Source organism: Leptodactylus fuscus, chromosome 6, assembly GCF_031893055.1.
Source record: "Leptodactylus fuscus isolate aLepFus1 chromosome 6, aLepFus1.hap2, whole genome shotgun sequence".
Lineage (NCBI taxonomy): Eukaryota > Metazoa > Chordata > Amphibia > Anura > Leptodactylidae > Leptodactylus > Leptodactylus fuscus.
Window position 1 is genome coordinate 85,390,415 of NC_134270.1, and position 13,802 is coordinate 85,404,216.

Genomic DNA, 13,802 nt, shown 5'->3' on the forward strand with positions numbered 1-13,802 from the left:
ATATATTGGGGTTACGTGCACCCACAATTTTTGCTACTGGTACATAGTGCCATTGTCTCACTGGGAATTCAAAGAATATATTGGGGTTACGTGCACCCACAATTTTTGCTACTGGTATATAGTGCCATTGTCTCACTGGGAATTCAAAGAATATATTGGGGTTACGTGCACCCACAATTTTTGCTACTGGTATATAGTGCCATTGTCTGACTGGGAATTCAAAGAATATATTGGGGTTATGTGCACCCACAATTTTTGCTACTGCTATATAGTGCCAGTTTCTGACTGGTAATTCAAAGAATATATTGGGGTTACGTGCACCCACAATTTTTGCTACTGGTATATAGTGCCATTGTCTGACTGGGAATTCAAAGAATATATTGGGGTTATGTGCACCCACAATTTTTGCTACTGGTATATAGTGCCATTGTCTGACTGGGAATTCAAAGAATATATTGGGGTTATGTGCACCCACAATTTTTGCTACTGCTATATAGTGCCAGTTTCTGACTGTTAATTCAAAGAATATATTGGGGTTACGTGCACCCACAATTTTTGCTACTGGTATATAGTGCCATTGTCTGACTGGGAATTCAAAGAATATATTGGGGTTATGTGCACCCACAATTTTTGCTACTGGTATATAGTGCCATTGTCTGACTGGGAATTCAAAGAATATATTGGGGTTACGTGCACCCACAATTTTTGCTACTGGTACATAGTGCCATTGTCTGACTGGGAATTCAAAGAATATATTGGGGTTACGTGCACCCACAATTTTTGCTACTGGTATATAGTGCCATTGTCTGACTGGGAATTCAAAGAATATATTGGGGTTATGTGCACCCACAATTTTTGCTACTGCTATATAGTGCCAGTTTCTGACTGGTAATTCAAAGAATATATTGGGGTTACGTGCACCCACAATTTTTGCTACTGGTATATAGTGCCATTGTCTCACTGGGAATTCAAAGAATATATTGGGGTTACGTGCACCCACAATTTTTGCTACTGGTATATAGTGCCATTGTCTGACTGGGAATTCAAAGAATATATTGGGGTTACGTGCACCCACAATTTTTGCTACTGCTATATAGTGCCATTGTCTGACTGGGAATTCAAAGAATATATTGGGGTTATGTGCACCCACAATTTTTGCTACTGCTATATAGTGCCATTGTCTCACTGGGAATTCAAATAATATATTGGGGTTACGTGCACCCACAATTTTTGCTACTGGTATATAGTGCCAGTTTCTGAGTGGAAATTCCCCAAATAATTTGGGGATCCATTCACCCTACATCTCAGGCTCTTGCCATATTCACCCAGGTTGTCAGTGCTGCACCAGCTCGTTCCCAGGCAGCTCGGCCCGAAAAACACGTTACCTATATAGAGGATTTGGACAATGAAGACAACATGTTCTAAATCTAATGTCTGCACCTTCTCCAGAATTAAAATAAAGGCAGCGTTTAACTTTCAAATAGCACTGCACAAAGGAAGATCTTATCAGCTTGTCTCATGACATGCTACTAAAAAGTGTCATTTGTGTATCTTAATGTAAATATAGTTGTATAAGCTTTGTGGGTTTTAGGCACTGCCAAGTTATTTATTACCACCCGCTCCCTTATAATGACGATGACGCCAAAGTCACTGTGGGTGTTCAGAGCTCACAGCTTTGGTTGACATTTGTCTTGCTCTCTGTCGGTACCAGCTGTCTTTTTGGATACCGTAAAGTTATGTTGACTTTATTAACAGCTATAGAAGCTTTAGCCAGGTTGTGACGGTGTGTAACCCTAACAACACTAAGTGGGATACACATTAATAGTCTATGTACGCTAAACGTATCACTGAAGTAATTTTTTTTCCCTCTCCCCTAATATAAGAAAGGAACAGACATTAGACCTAGACCGGGGTTCGAGGCTTGTAAAAATCCAGTATTATTTGTTCTTCATGATATGAAATATGTGTTGAAAAGCAACCCAAGATGAAGTCAGCCAAGTGTGCCAGTGTGTTACTTGGCATGCCTTTGCTGGCCCCAACTGTAAGGGTCACTCTCCATTTCCTCCATTTTCCACTCCCCTTCACACCATTTGTGGTGAAGCAATGGGATGCACTGAAGTGCACCCTCTAGCCTCGTGTGGGACAGGGACATCAGATGCCACTCCAACCCCCTCGTCTTCCTCCGCCAGCCAACGGTGCGAAGATGAGAGGAGTGTGCTCTGAATGTTTTCTGCCTAGCAGAGGCTAGTTCTCACTTACGAAAATGGCCCCACTTTGACCTGTATATCAGGCACAATGGTGTAGGTTTCAAAGAAACATGGCACCAACAAGTTGGAAAACGTGGGCCATGCGTGGACCGTGTTTGAGTCTGGCAAGCTCCAGATCTGCTACCAGGTTCCAGCCATTATCACAGGCGCAAAAATGCCAGGCCCCAGGTGTAGCAGGGAAAAAAAAAAGCCATCTCAGCCAGGATGGCATCCCTGACCTCGGAGGCACTGTGCTGTCTGTCCCCCAAGCTGATCAGTTTCAGCACGGCCTGCTGACATCTCCCCATGCCAGTGTTACAGTGTTTGCCGCTAGTAGCTGGGGTGGAGGTTGCAGCATCGTAGGGTTTCAGTCTACTCCTGCCATGAATTTTGGCCTGGGAAAGGAGATAGGCCACCCCAGTTTGCACCCGGGGACCAGACTCCACCACATTCACCCTGCCTGTCATTAAAGATAAGCACTGCAGCATCCCTGACCACAGGCGCTTGTCCATGTGCCGGTGGTCAAGTGGACCTTGCAGCAAAGCGCAGAGCTCTGGGCCCGACTGATGTTATGGGACACATGCAGGCGCAAGGCAGGGACAGCACACCAAGAGAAGTAGTAACGGCTAGGCCCAGCATAGGGAGGTGCCCCAGCTGCCATCTGCTGACGGAAGGCCTGGGTCTCCAGAAGCATAAACAAACACCAACATCTCCAGGGCCAGCAGTTTATCGATGAGGCTGTTACAGGCTTGGGCATGGGGGTGGGTTGTGTTGTACTTCTGCCTGCAATGAAAAGCTTGGGAAATGTGGAGTGGCTGGGAAGAGGCGCATGATGGTGCAGGCCAAAAGGGCGCATGAGGGTGAACTCCCCAATGTGTCAGAGATAGGTGTGTAGGTGTCCTTGCATCATATACTTGCAACATATTTGGCTTTGGAAGTTAATTTTGTGCCAAAAAGTGGTTAAGACAGCGATCCCTCAGCTACTCCCGTTACACTGTCTAGTGAAGTTACCATCTTTGGAAGTGGACCACCACTTGTAAGATCCCAAAGGAAGCAGGCAAGAGATGTGCAGTGCAGAAAAAAAGATGAGAAAATAAGTGTAGGCTGTAGAGCACAGAGGGATCGGAGAGGACAGAGCTGGTGTCGGCCAGGTATTCCCACAACATGCGCCTATACTTGTCCCTCCTGGTGACACTAGGCCCCTGAGTGGCAGTAATTTGTCCAGGGGGGCCATTAACGTGTTCCAGACCTAGGAATAAGTCTTCCAACAGGGTAGAGTTTTGCATGCCTTTGCTTCTACCCACTGTTTTTGCTGCTTAGCTTCCCTCCACATCTACACTGCTTTCACCCCTAAACATCACCCCAGTTTATGCCTTTGCTTCTACCCTGTTTTTTTTGTTGAATTAGCTTCCCTCCACACCTACACTGCTTTAGCCCCTAAACATCACCCCAGTTTATGCCTTTGCTTCTACCCTTTTTTTTTTTTGTTGAATTAGCTTCCCTCCACATCTACACTGCTTTCACCCCTAAACATCACCCCAGTTTATGCCTTTGCTTCTACCCTGTTTTTTTTGTTGAATTAGCTTCCCTCCACATCTACACTGCTTTAGCCCCTAAACATCACCCCAGTTTATGCCTTTGCTTCTACCCTTTTTTTTTTGTTGAATTAGCTTCCCTCCACATCCACACTGCTTTTGCCCCTACACATCACCCCTATCCATGCCTGTGCCTCTAGCCATAAGTCTGCCACCCATGGAAACTCATGGTGCAGAAAGTGAGGGAGCTGACTCTGAGGAACCCTTGGGTTTTGTAGCTGGTACTCCATCAAAGGTCTCTGCTGCTCACACACCCTGCTCAACATACGGTATCTAGGGTTAGAGCGTGTGGTGACCTCGCACAACAGTAGGTGCTTCAGGCAGATGTAGGCCTTGCTGGAGTGTATTGCGGCTAGCTCCAGGTACTGTAGACTTGGGAAGGTGGGTGTCCAAGTGCCGCACTTTCACCCTTAGCTCAGCTAATTTGGGGTATGTTTTTAAAAATCATTGCACCACTACATTGAACACGTGGGCCAGGCATGGAATGTTTTGGAGGCTGGCAAGCTCCAGAGCCCTCCAACAAAACAAAAAAGCCTGGGCCCAGGGGCAGCGGGGATAAACAAATTGCCATCTCATCCAGGATGGCATCCCTGACCTCAGAGGCAGTGTGCTGTCCGTCTCCCAAGCTGATGAGCTTCAGCCCAGCCTGCTGACGTCTCCCCACACCAGTGGTGCAGCGTTTCCAGCTCGTAGCTGGGGTCAATTTAACAGCGGAGGAGGAGGGTGGTGTTACAGCCCTCCTCCCAGGAATGTTGTGTGGGGAGACAAGTCAGTCCACCACATTTTGAGACCCGGTCCATGCCTCAAGTACATTCAACCACTGTGCCAAGATTGAAAGGTAGCGTCCCTGTCCGCATGCACTTGTCCATTCGTAGCTGGTCACGTGGATCTTTTGGGCAAAGCGCTGAACTTAGGGACCGCCTCATGTTTGGGGAAAAGTGCTGGTGTGGACGGCACAGTGAGGTGGCGCAGTAGCCAGCAGGCCCAAAAAGGGCAGAGTGTCCACAAGCTGGGACCCCAACATCTCCTGGGCCAGAATTTTTGAGATGAGGCCGTTGAAGCCTTGGGCATGTGGGTGGGTTGTGCTGTACTTTAGCCTGGAATGAAAGGCCTGGGAGATGGGGAGTCGCATTGCAAAGTGTGTAAACCACACTCAGTTTGTCCTCGACCTATACATTTAGAAATTATCTCCCCCAGCGAGGAACGTGGCCTCGATGGGGGAATTTTTCTAAGGAAGCTAGAAAAGAGGGCATCTTGGGCCTTGCTGGCTCAGGTCTAGCTTCTGTCATGCAGCTGTCTTCTGCCTCTGGACATCCCTTTGCCTCTAGCCACCTTTTTCCCTGCTTAGCTTGCCTCCACATCCACACTGCTTTTGCCCCTAGACATCACCCCAGTCCATACCTTAGCTTGTACCCCCAGTTTTTTCTGCTTAGCTTGCCTCCACATCCACACTGCTTTTGCCCCTAGACATCACCCCAGTCCATGCCTTAGCTTGTACCCCCAGTTTTTTCTGCTTAGCTTGCCTCCACATCCACACTGCTTTTGCCCCTAGACATCATCCCTATCCATGCCTCTGCCCCTAGCCATAACTCTGCCACCCCTGGAAACTCATGGTGCAGAACCTTTGGGAGCTGACTTTGAGGAACCCTTGGGTTTTGTAGATGGAACTCCATCAAAGGTCTGTGCAGCTCACACACCCTGCTCAAGATATGGTATTGTAGGGTTTCAGCGTGTGTGAATGACGGACAACAGCCTGTGTTTGAACAGATGTAGGCCTTGCTAGAGTGTTTTTAGGCTAGCAGCGACTCCTGTACACTTGCAAAAGTGGGCGCACAAGCGCCGCATTTTCAACAGTAGCTTCGGTACATTTGGGTATGTTTTCAAAAAACGTTGCACCACTAGGTTAGACGTGGGCCAAACATGGCACGTGTTGGAGGCTGGCAAGCTCCAGAGCCGCTACCAGGTTCCAGCCATTATCACAGGCGTAAAAATGCCAGGCCCCAGGTGTAGCAGGGAAAAAAAATGCCATCTCAGCCAGGATGGCATCCCTGACCTCGGAGGCACTGTGCTGTCTGTCCCCCAAGCTGATGAGCTTCAGCACCGCCTGCTGACGTCTCCCCACACCGGTGTTTTAGCGTTTGCCGCTAGTAGCTGGGGTGGAGGTTGCAGCGTCGTAGGGTTTCAGTCTACTCCTGCCATAAATTTTGGCCTGGGAGAGGAGATAGGGTACCTCAGTTTGCACCCCGGGACCAAACTCCACCACATTCACCCTGCCTGTCCTTAAAGATAAGCAGCATCCCTGACCACAGGCGCTTGTCCAAGTGTCGGTGGTCAAGTGGACCTTGCAGCAAAGCGCGGAACTAAGGGCCCACCTGATGTTGAGTGACACGTGCTGGTGCAAGGCGGGGACGCCACACCGGGAGAAGTTGTGACGGCTAGGGACGGCATAGTGAGGTGCCACAGTTGCCATCAGGTCCGGGAAGGCGGGAGTTTCAACAAGCCGGAACGCCAACCTCTCCTGGGCCAGCAGTTTAGCGATGTTGGCGTTCTAGGCTTGCGTGGGTGGGTGGTTAGCGGTGTATTTCTGCCGGCGCTCCAATGTCTGAGAGATGGTGGGTTGTTGTAAAGAAGCGCCTGATGGTGCCTTTGATGGTGCAGGAGAAGGAGATAAGACAGAAACAGGGGAGGATGAGGGAGAAAGGGAGAAGTCAACAAAGTGGCGGAGGCAGATGAAGTGATGTCCTGGCTCGTCCTCTGGAGTCCATCGCCAGCACTGTGAGCAGAGGCAGTGGCATGAACGGCGGGCGACGTTTGTCCTGCCGTTGCTGCCTGCCACTGATTCCATTGCTTGGATTCCAAATGACGGTGCATTGAAGTGGTGGACAGGTTGCTCTTCTCAGGGCCCCTACTTGATTTCGAGAGGCAAATTGTGTAGACGACACTATATCTGTCCTCGGCGCATTCCTTGAAAAAACTCTACACCTTCAAGAAATGTGCCCTCGATGGGGGAGTTTTTCTGGGCTGGGTACAAAAGGGAACATCTTCGGACATTCCGGGTCTGGCCTGGCTTCGGCAAAGCAGCTGACCTCTGCCTCTGGACATGTCTCTGCCTCTAGCTACCCTTTTTGGTGCTGCACCTGCCTCAACATCCACACTACTTTCCCAGCTTGACATCCGCCTTGTCCAGATGGGGTCGGTGTCCTCGTCGTCCACCACCTCCTCTTCCAACTCCTGTCTCGCCTCCTCCTCCTGCACAATGCGCATGTCAACTGGCTGCCCTGACAGCAACTGCGTCTCATCGTTGTCGATGAGGGTGGGTTGCTGGTCATCCGCCACCAAATCGACCGGAGATGGAATGGAGGAGACTCTAGTGTTTGAGCATCTGGACACAGATACTCGTCTGTTAGGTCCGTGGAATCGCGAAATGGAGGGGCAGGTTGCGGTACAGTCAAAGGAAGGGAGAACAGCTCTGGGGAGCAGGGACAGTTGGGGTTATTGTTCTGGGAAGATTGGGAATTTTGGGTGGAAGGAGGACAAGACTGTTGGGTAAGAGGAGGTAGAGGCTGACTGGCTGGTGGACAATGTGCTTTAAGCGTTATCCAACAGCCATTGCAAGACCTGTTCCTGGTTCTCGGGCCTACTAATCTTTGTACCATTCAGCCTAGTTAATGTGGAACTTTTGTGCAAAGCGCAGAACTTAGGGCCCGCCTGATGTTAAGGGACACACGCTGGTACAAGGCTCAACTCACCCTAAGTGCCAAAAACACTGCTGGTGCAAGGCTCTACTCATGCCAAGGGCCTCAATCTCTGCTGGTAGCTCAGCTTAAGGTCCTGTAACTTTGTTTGGAAGGGCTCATGTTAAGGGCTAGAAAAGTGAATTTTGGAAGGTCTGACCACATCACACACACACACACACACACACACACACATACTCAAAATGACAGTTAAGGGTGAGGGCTTTTGGATTTCCCATTGTCTATTCCATCCGTGGTTGTCATGGGGAACGTGATTTAAAGGGGTGGTTGTTACTGTTTGTTGAGCTTAAATTGGGGTTTGTGTCCATCCATTTGGGGAGTAAAGAAGGTTTCCAGGTATTTTCCCACTTTGATAGAGGTTTTTTGGAATGTGGAAAGTGTGTAGTTGTTAGGCTGTGATGTTGGGGTAATAGAGGGTCTTTGGTGTGTTAGATGCCCCCAGACATGCTTCCCCTGCTGTCCCAGTGTCATTCCAGAGGTGTTGGCATCATTTCCTGGGGTGTCATAGTGGACTTGGTGACCCTCCAGACACGGATTTGGGTTTCCCCCTTAACGAGTATATGTTCCCCATAGACTATAATGGGGTTCGAAACCCGTTCGAACACACGAACATTGAGCGGCTGTTCGAATCGAATTTCGAACCTCGAACATTTTAGTGTTCGCTCATCTCTATTCTTTGGTCTTCTTTCTTTTCTCCATGCTCAATGTGGTACACACAAGGACACAGGACAGAGGTTGAGTCAACTTTAATCTATTTCAACTGGCTGCAAGTGTGATTTAGTTATTGCCACCACCTGTTAGGTGCCTCAGGTAAGTAACAGGTGCTGTTAATTACACAAATTAGAGAAGCATCACATGATTTTTCAAGTGCCAATACTTTTGTCCACCCCCTTTTTATGTTTGCTGTGGAATTATATCCAATTTGGCTTTTTGACAATTCTTTTTGTGGTTTTCCGTTGAAGACATATTAAATGAAGATAATAATACCAAAGAATTTGTGATTGCAATCATTTTCTGGAAGAAAATGAGTATTATCTGACAGAATTGCAGGGGTGCCAATACTTTTGGCCAACACTGTACATGTAACATAATGGAGCACACAAACACCAGTTTAGTGGTGCGCCATATTCTCTAACATGATGGACTCTACTCAAAAATATAATAAATACTGTAAATATAAATCTCCCATTGCCATTAGTATAATTTTTCATTTTAACAGTGGTAGTGAAATAAACACTGTTCTTTAGGCTAGGGTCATTATGGACATACAGCCATGGTCAAATGTGCTGGTACCCTTGAAATTTTTCCAGAAAGTAAAGTATTTCTCCCAGAAAAATATTGCAATTACACATTTGTTTACTTAGTGTGTATTTGAACAACACAAAAAAATTGAGAAAAAAAGTCAACAGGGAGATCTTTTTTGATCCAAAAACTACAAAAATGGGCCAGACAAAATCACTGGCACTGTCATCTTAAAGGGGTTGTCCCATGAAAAGCATCCTATCTATACTGCTAGTTTGTGTGGATTTAAGACATTTCCTGAATACATTGCTTTATCAAAACTGCTTTGTTTGGCCGCTATCTTAATTTATTCACTTCATTGTTGACATTGCGTTTCTATGGCCACTGGGTTTATCTGCTCAGATCCCAAGTGATGTAGCTCCCTGCTCTCAGGGGGGGGGGGGGAGGAGGGGCTGAATTCTGGCAGCAGCTCTGAGCTGTGTGTGCCTGACAAGCAACGGAGCTCCTCAGATGGAGGAGGTGAGAGCTTCGGGATTACTGTGCTATCTATCTTCAGCTTTTCCACTTATCAGCCGGTTTAATTGAATTTGGCTGATAAGGGCTGAGATAAGGAGTCCTTTACCTCTGTATGCAATGCAAGCTGACTCAAATCCAGCTCTGCTACATCAGCTTCTACATCAGCTTCATACTGTGGTAATGCATTTACAACCAATCCCTCATTACTGACTACAAACATAGCAGATAGCAGAGCAAGTGAAACCCTGCCCACCAATGTGCCGAGAAATTCAGGAAGTGAACAGAGCCTGCAGGCAGCAGAACAAGAGTTATGGGAATACCCCTTTAATATTTGGTTGAACACCTTTTGAAAACAATAAATGAAATAAATCACTTCTTATAACCTTCATCAAGATTCTTACACCTCTCAACTGGAATTTTGGACCACTCTTCTTTCGAAAACTGCTCCAGCTCTCTCATATTTGAATGGCACTATGGAATTAATGGTGCTATATAAATAAACAATAATAATATTAATTATTATTAATAATAATAATAATAATAATAGACCTTCTCTTAACAGCAATTTGAAGATCTCTCCGTAGTTGTTCAATGGAATTTAAATTTCAGCTCATTGCTAGCCAGGCCAAAACTGTCCATCACTTTGTTTCAATCCATTTCTGGGTGTTTTTTTTTTTAAGTATATTTGCGGTCATTGTCCTGCTGTCCTCCTCCAGCAGAGCCAGTGTTGATTGGCCGAATGCTGTAAGACTGGCCAATCAACGCTGGTCTATGCATACCTATGGAGAAATGAAGTAGAGCCAGCCGTGCGCTCAGCTTGGCTTTTCCTCCTGTCATACACATCTCTGGTGTAACATAGCTCGGCACACACTCAGCTCTGCTACATCTCTACACTCTGTTGTACAGATGTAGTAGAGCTGAGTGTGCGCTGAGCTCTGCTACACACGAGATGTGTGTGACAGGAGGAGTAGATGGAGGGTTGGTTGGGTGTAGTGCAGAGCTGCTACACCAGAGATGTAGCAGAGATGGCCGATGTTAGCAGAGCTGAGTGTGTTAGTCTGCTGCATATCTGCCAGCTCTCCTACATCTACATCTCCTACACACTCAGTTCACCTACATTGGTCACTACACACTCAGTTTATCGGTATAGCCAAGCTGAGTTTGTAGTATCGGACACTACTGTTTGTTGATTAAGCAGAGCTGGGATTGTAACAGCTATCCTATTCACTACACAGCATGTACCCCACGCTGTGTAGTGATTAACCCCTTCCCCCCTACCCCCACCGGTGTCTGCTTACCTGCAGCTCTTTGCTCTTGGTCCACTTTGATCCATGGTCCCAGTTTCAGAGCGCCCTGCCCCCTCTCCCTGACTATTATTATAGAGAAGGCGGGGCTTAGGAGAGTGTGGGCGGGTACTGGGCGGGGAGAGTCCCCGCCCACACTCTCCTAAGCCCTGCCTTCTTATCGGACACTACTGTTTGTTGATTAAGCAGAGCTGGGATTGTAACGACTATCCTATTCACTACACAGCATGTACCCCACGCTGTGTAGTGATTAACCCCTCCCCCCCACCCCCACCGGTGTCTGCTTACCTGCAGCTCTTTGCTCTTGGTCCACTTTGATCCATGGTCCCGGTTTCAGAGCGCCCTGCCCAGTCTCCCGAATAGTATTATAGAGAAGGCGGGGCTTAGGAAAGTGTGGGCGGGGAGTCTCCCCGCTCAGTATCCACCCACACTCTCTATAATAATAGTCGGGGAGAGGGGGGCAGGGCGCTCTGAAACCGGGACCATGGACCGAAGTGGACCAAGAGCAAAGAGCTGCAGGTAAGCGGACACCGGGGGAGGGGGTTAATCACTACACAGTGTGGGGTACATGCTGTGTAGTGAATAGAATAATCTCCCACACTGCACACTCAGCTGGTTATTCCTTAGTAGTAATAACACGCTCAGCTCAGCTATTCCTTTAGTAGTTCCGAGCCATAGGAATGCATTGACCAGCGTTGATTGGCCACTGTACGGGCATTCGCCAATCAACGCTGGTCAATGCATCCCTATGGGAAAAAGTCAGCTCATGCATATCGCAAGCTGACAGGGATGCCGACAAGATAGAGCCACAAAGAGCTAGGTGAGTGACATTCCCCTCTAAATAAAGGTAATCCCTAGCTAACCCTGCCTGTAGATCTGTCCCTGTGTCAAATTCATATAGTTCACAGTCCCAAATTAGTCGAATGGTAAATCCACCATTCGTCTAAATTGGAGGTTATCTGTTTCTGGCCGCCAATTCCTTTTTCCGATTTTTTTTCACTGCCTACCTTGCCATATTTTCTGTCCCACCTCCCCTGCGCAGTTATTGGTGCAAAAAATGTGCCAGGGAAGGTAGGAGGGGAATCAAATTTTTAGTGAGTTTGTCACGTGGTGTTCAATTGGAATCGAACACCTTGAACGGTCTGATATTCAATCGAATATCAATTTCATCGAACGGCGTTCGCTCATCTCTAGTCATTTTCATGATTATGTTTTTAATGAATTTACTGCCGATAGACCTTCTTTAAAGCTGTTTTCCTACAGGATACTATATACATATCTATTAGGTGGTTGTTCTATCTCTGGGACTGCCACCTTTGAGGAGAACTGAAGTCCCTTCTACTATCTGCAAACGTAAAGATACCAGAACATGTACATGGCTCTCTCCATACAATCTTTGGGAGTACCTTTGAGACTTCAGTTTATTAGACATTTGTAGCATATCCACAGATAGGAATAATTATATAGGGATTTCAGCAAACTAATGTCTTTCACATTACTGCCATACATAATTATAAAATAGCCTTTATCTGCTAATAGCTGGCAGTGCAGCTGAAAGGTACTGATATTTACTGACTAGAGATGAGCGAACAGTAAAATATTCAATATTCATTATTCGTTTTGAATAGCCGCTCAATATTCGACTATTCGATCGAATATCAAACCCCATTATAGTCTATGGGGAAAAATGCTTTGTTTCAGGGGAACCCACCATTCAACTCAGGACATTAACAAGCACCCCTTTAACCATAGATGGAATAGGCAATGGGAAATCCAACAGTACCCACCCTCAACTGTCATTGTGGATGTGTGTGTGTGTGTGTGTGTGTGTGATGTGGTAAGACCTTCCAAAATTCACTTTTATGGCCCTTAACGCGAGCCTTTCCAAATTAAGTTACAGGCCCTTAAGCTGAGCTACCAGCAGAGACTGAGGCCCTTTAGGTGACTTCATCCTCTTACCAGCAGAGTTTTAGGCCCTTAGAGTGAGTAGAGCCTTGCACCATCAGAGTTTTGGGCCCTTGGAGTTAGTAGATCTTTTAAAAAGCAGTGTTTTTGGCCCTTACAGTTAGTAGAGCCTTGCACCGACAGTGTTTTTGGCCCTCGGAGTGAGTTGAGCCTCTAACCAGCAGAGTTGGAGGGAATCCGTGTGGATTGAGACTCTAACCAGTAGAGTTAGGGGGAATCAGGGTGGATTGAGACTCTAACCAGCAGAGTTGGGGGGAATCAGGGTGGATTGAGCCTCTAACCAGCAGAGTTGGGGGGAATCAGAGTGGATTGAGACTCTAACCAGCAGAGTTGGTGGGAATCAAGGTGGATTGAGACTCTAACCAGCAGATCTGGGGGGAATCAGAGTGGATTGAGACTCTAACCAACAGAGTTGGGGAGAATCAGGGTGGATAGAGACTAGTAGGAGCAGAATTGTGCAACACTGATGGGGGAGGAGTAGTATGAGGAGGACTTGTAGAGGTTGAGTTCACACATGAAACTTCATGTCAGGGTGCTTGACACCGGTGGATATGAAAATGATGGGTCTATCCAGAGGCTGTTCATTTTGATCAGCATCAGCTGGTCAGCACTGTCAGCTGACAGCCGACTGCGCTTATCCATAATTATGCCACCGGCTGCGCTCAAGACCCTTTCAGATAGCACGCTGGTGGCAGGGCAGGAAAGGACCTCCAATGCTTACAGCGCAAGTTACAGCCACAAATCCAACTTGGAGACCCAATAAGTATAGGGCACAGAGGGATCGGAGAGGACATGGCTGGTGTCGGCCAGGTACTCCCGCAACATGCGTCTATACTTGTCCCTCCTGGTGACACTAGGCCCCTCAGTGGTGGTAGTTTGGCCATGGGGTGCCATTAACGTGTCCCAGACCTTGGAGAGTGTGCCCCTGCTGGGTGTGGACCATATGACAGTTGTTTGCCTGTTGGAGGAACTCTCCTGTGTGCCGCCAACGAGAGTTGATGGAAACATCTCCATCATATTCTGCACCAGTTGCTTATGGCAATCACTGATGCGACTGGCCCTCCTCTCTACCGGAATAAAATTACAAACAAAATTTTTATACCGGGGGTCGAGGATTGTAAAAATCCAGTAGTCGTTGCTCTCCAGGATTTTGACAATGAAAAGCACTCCAACATGTAT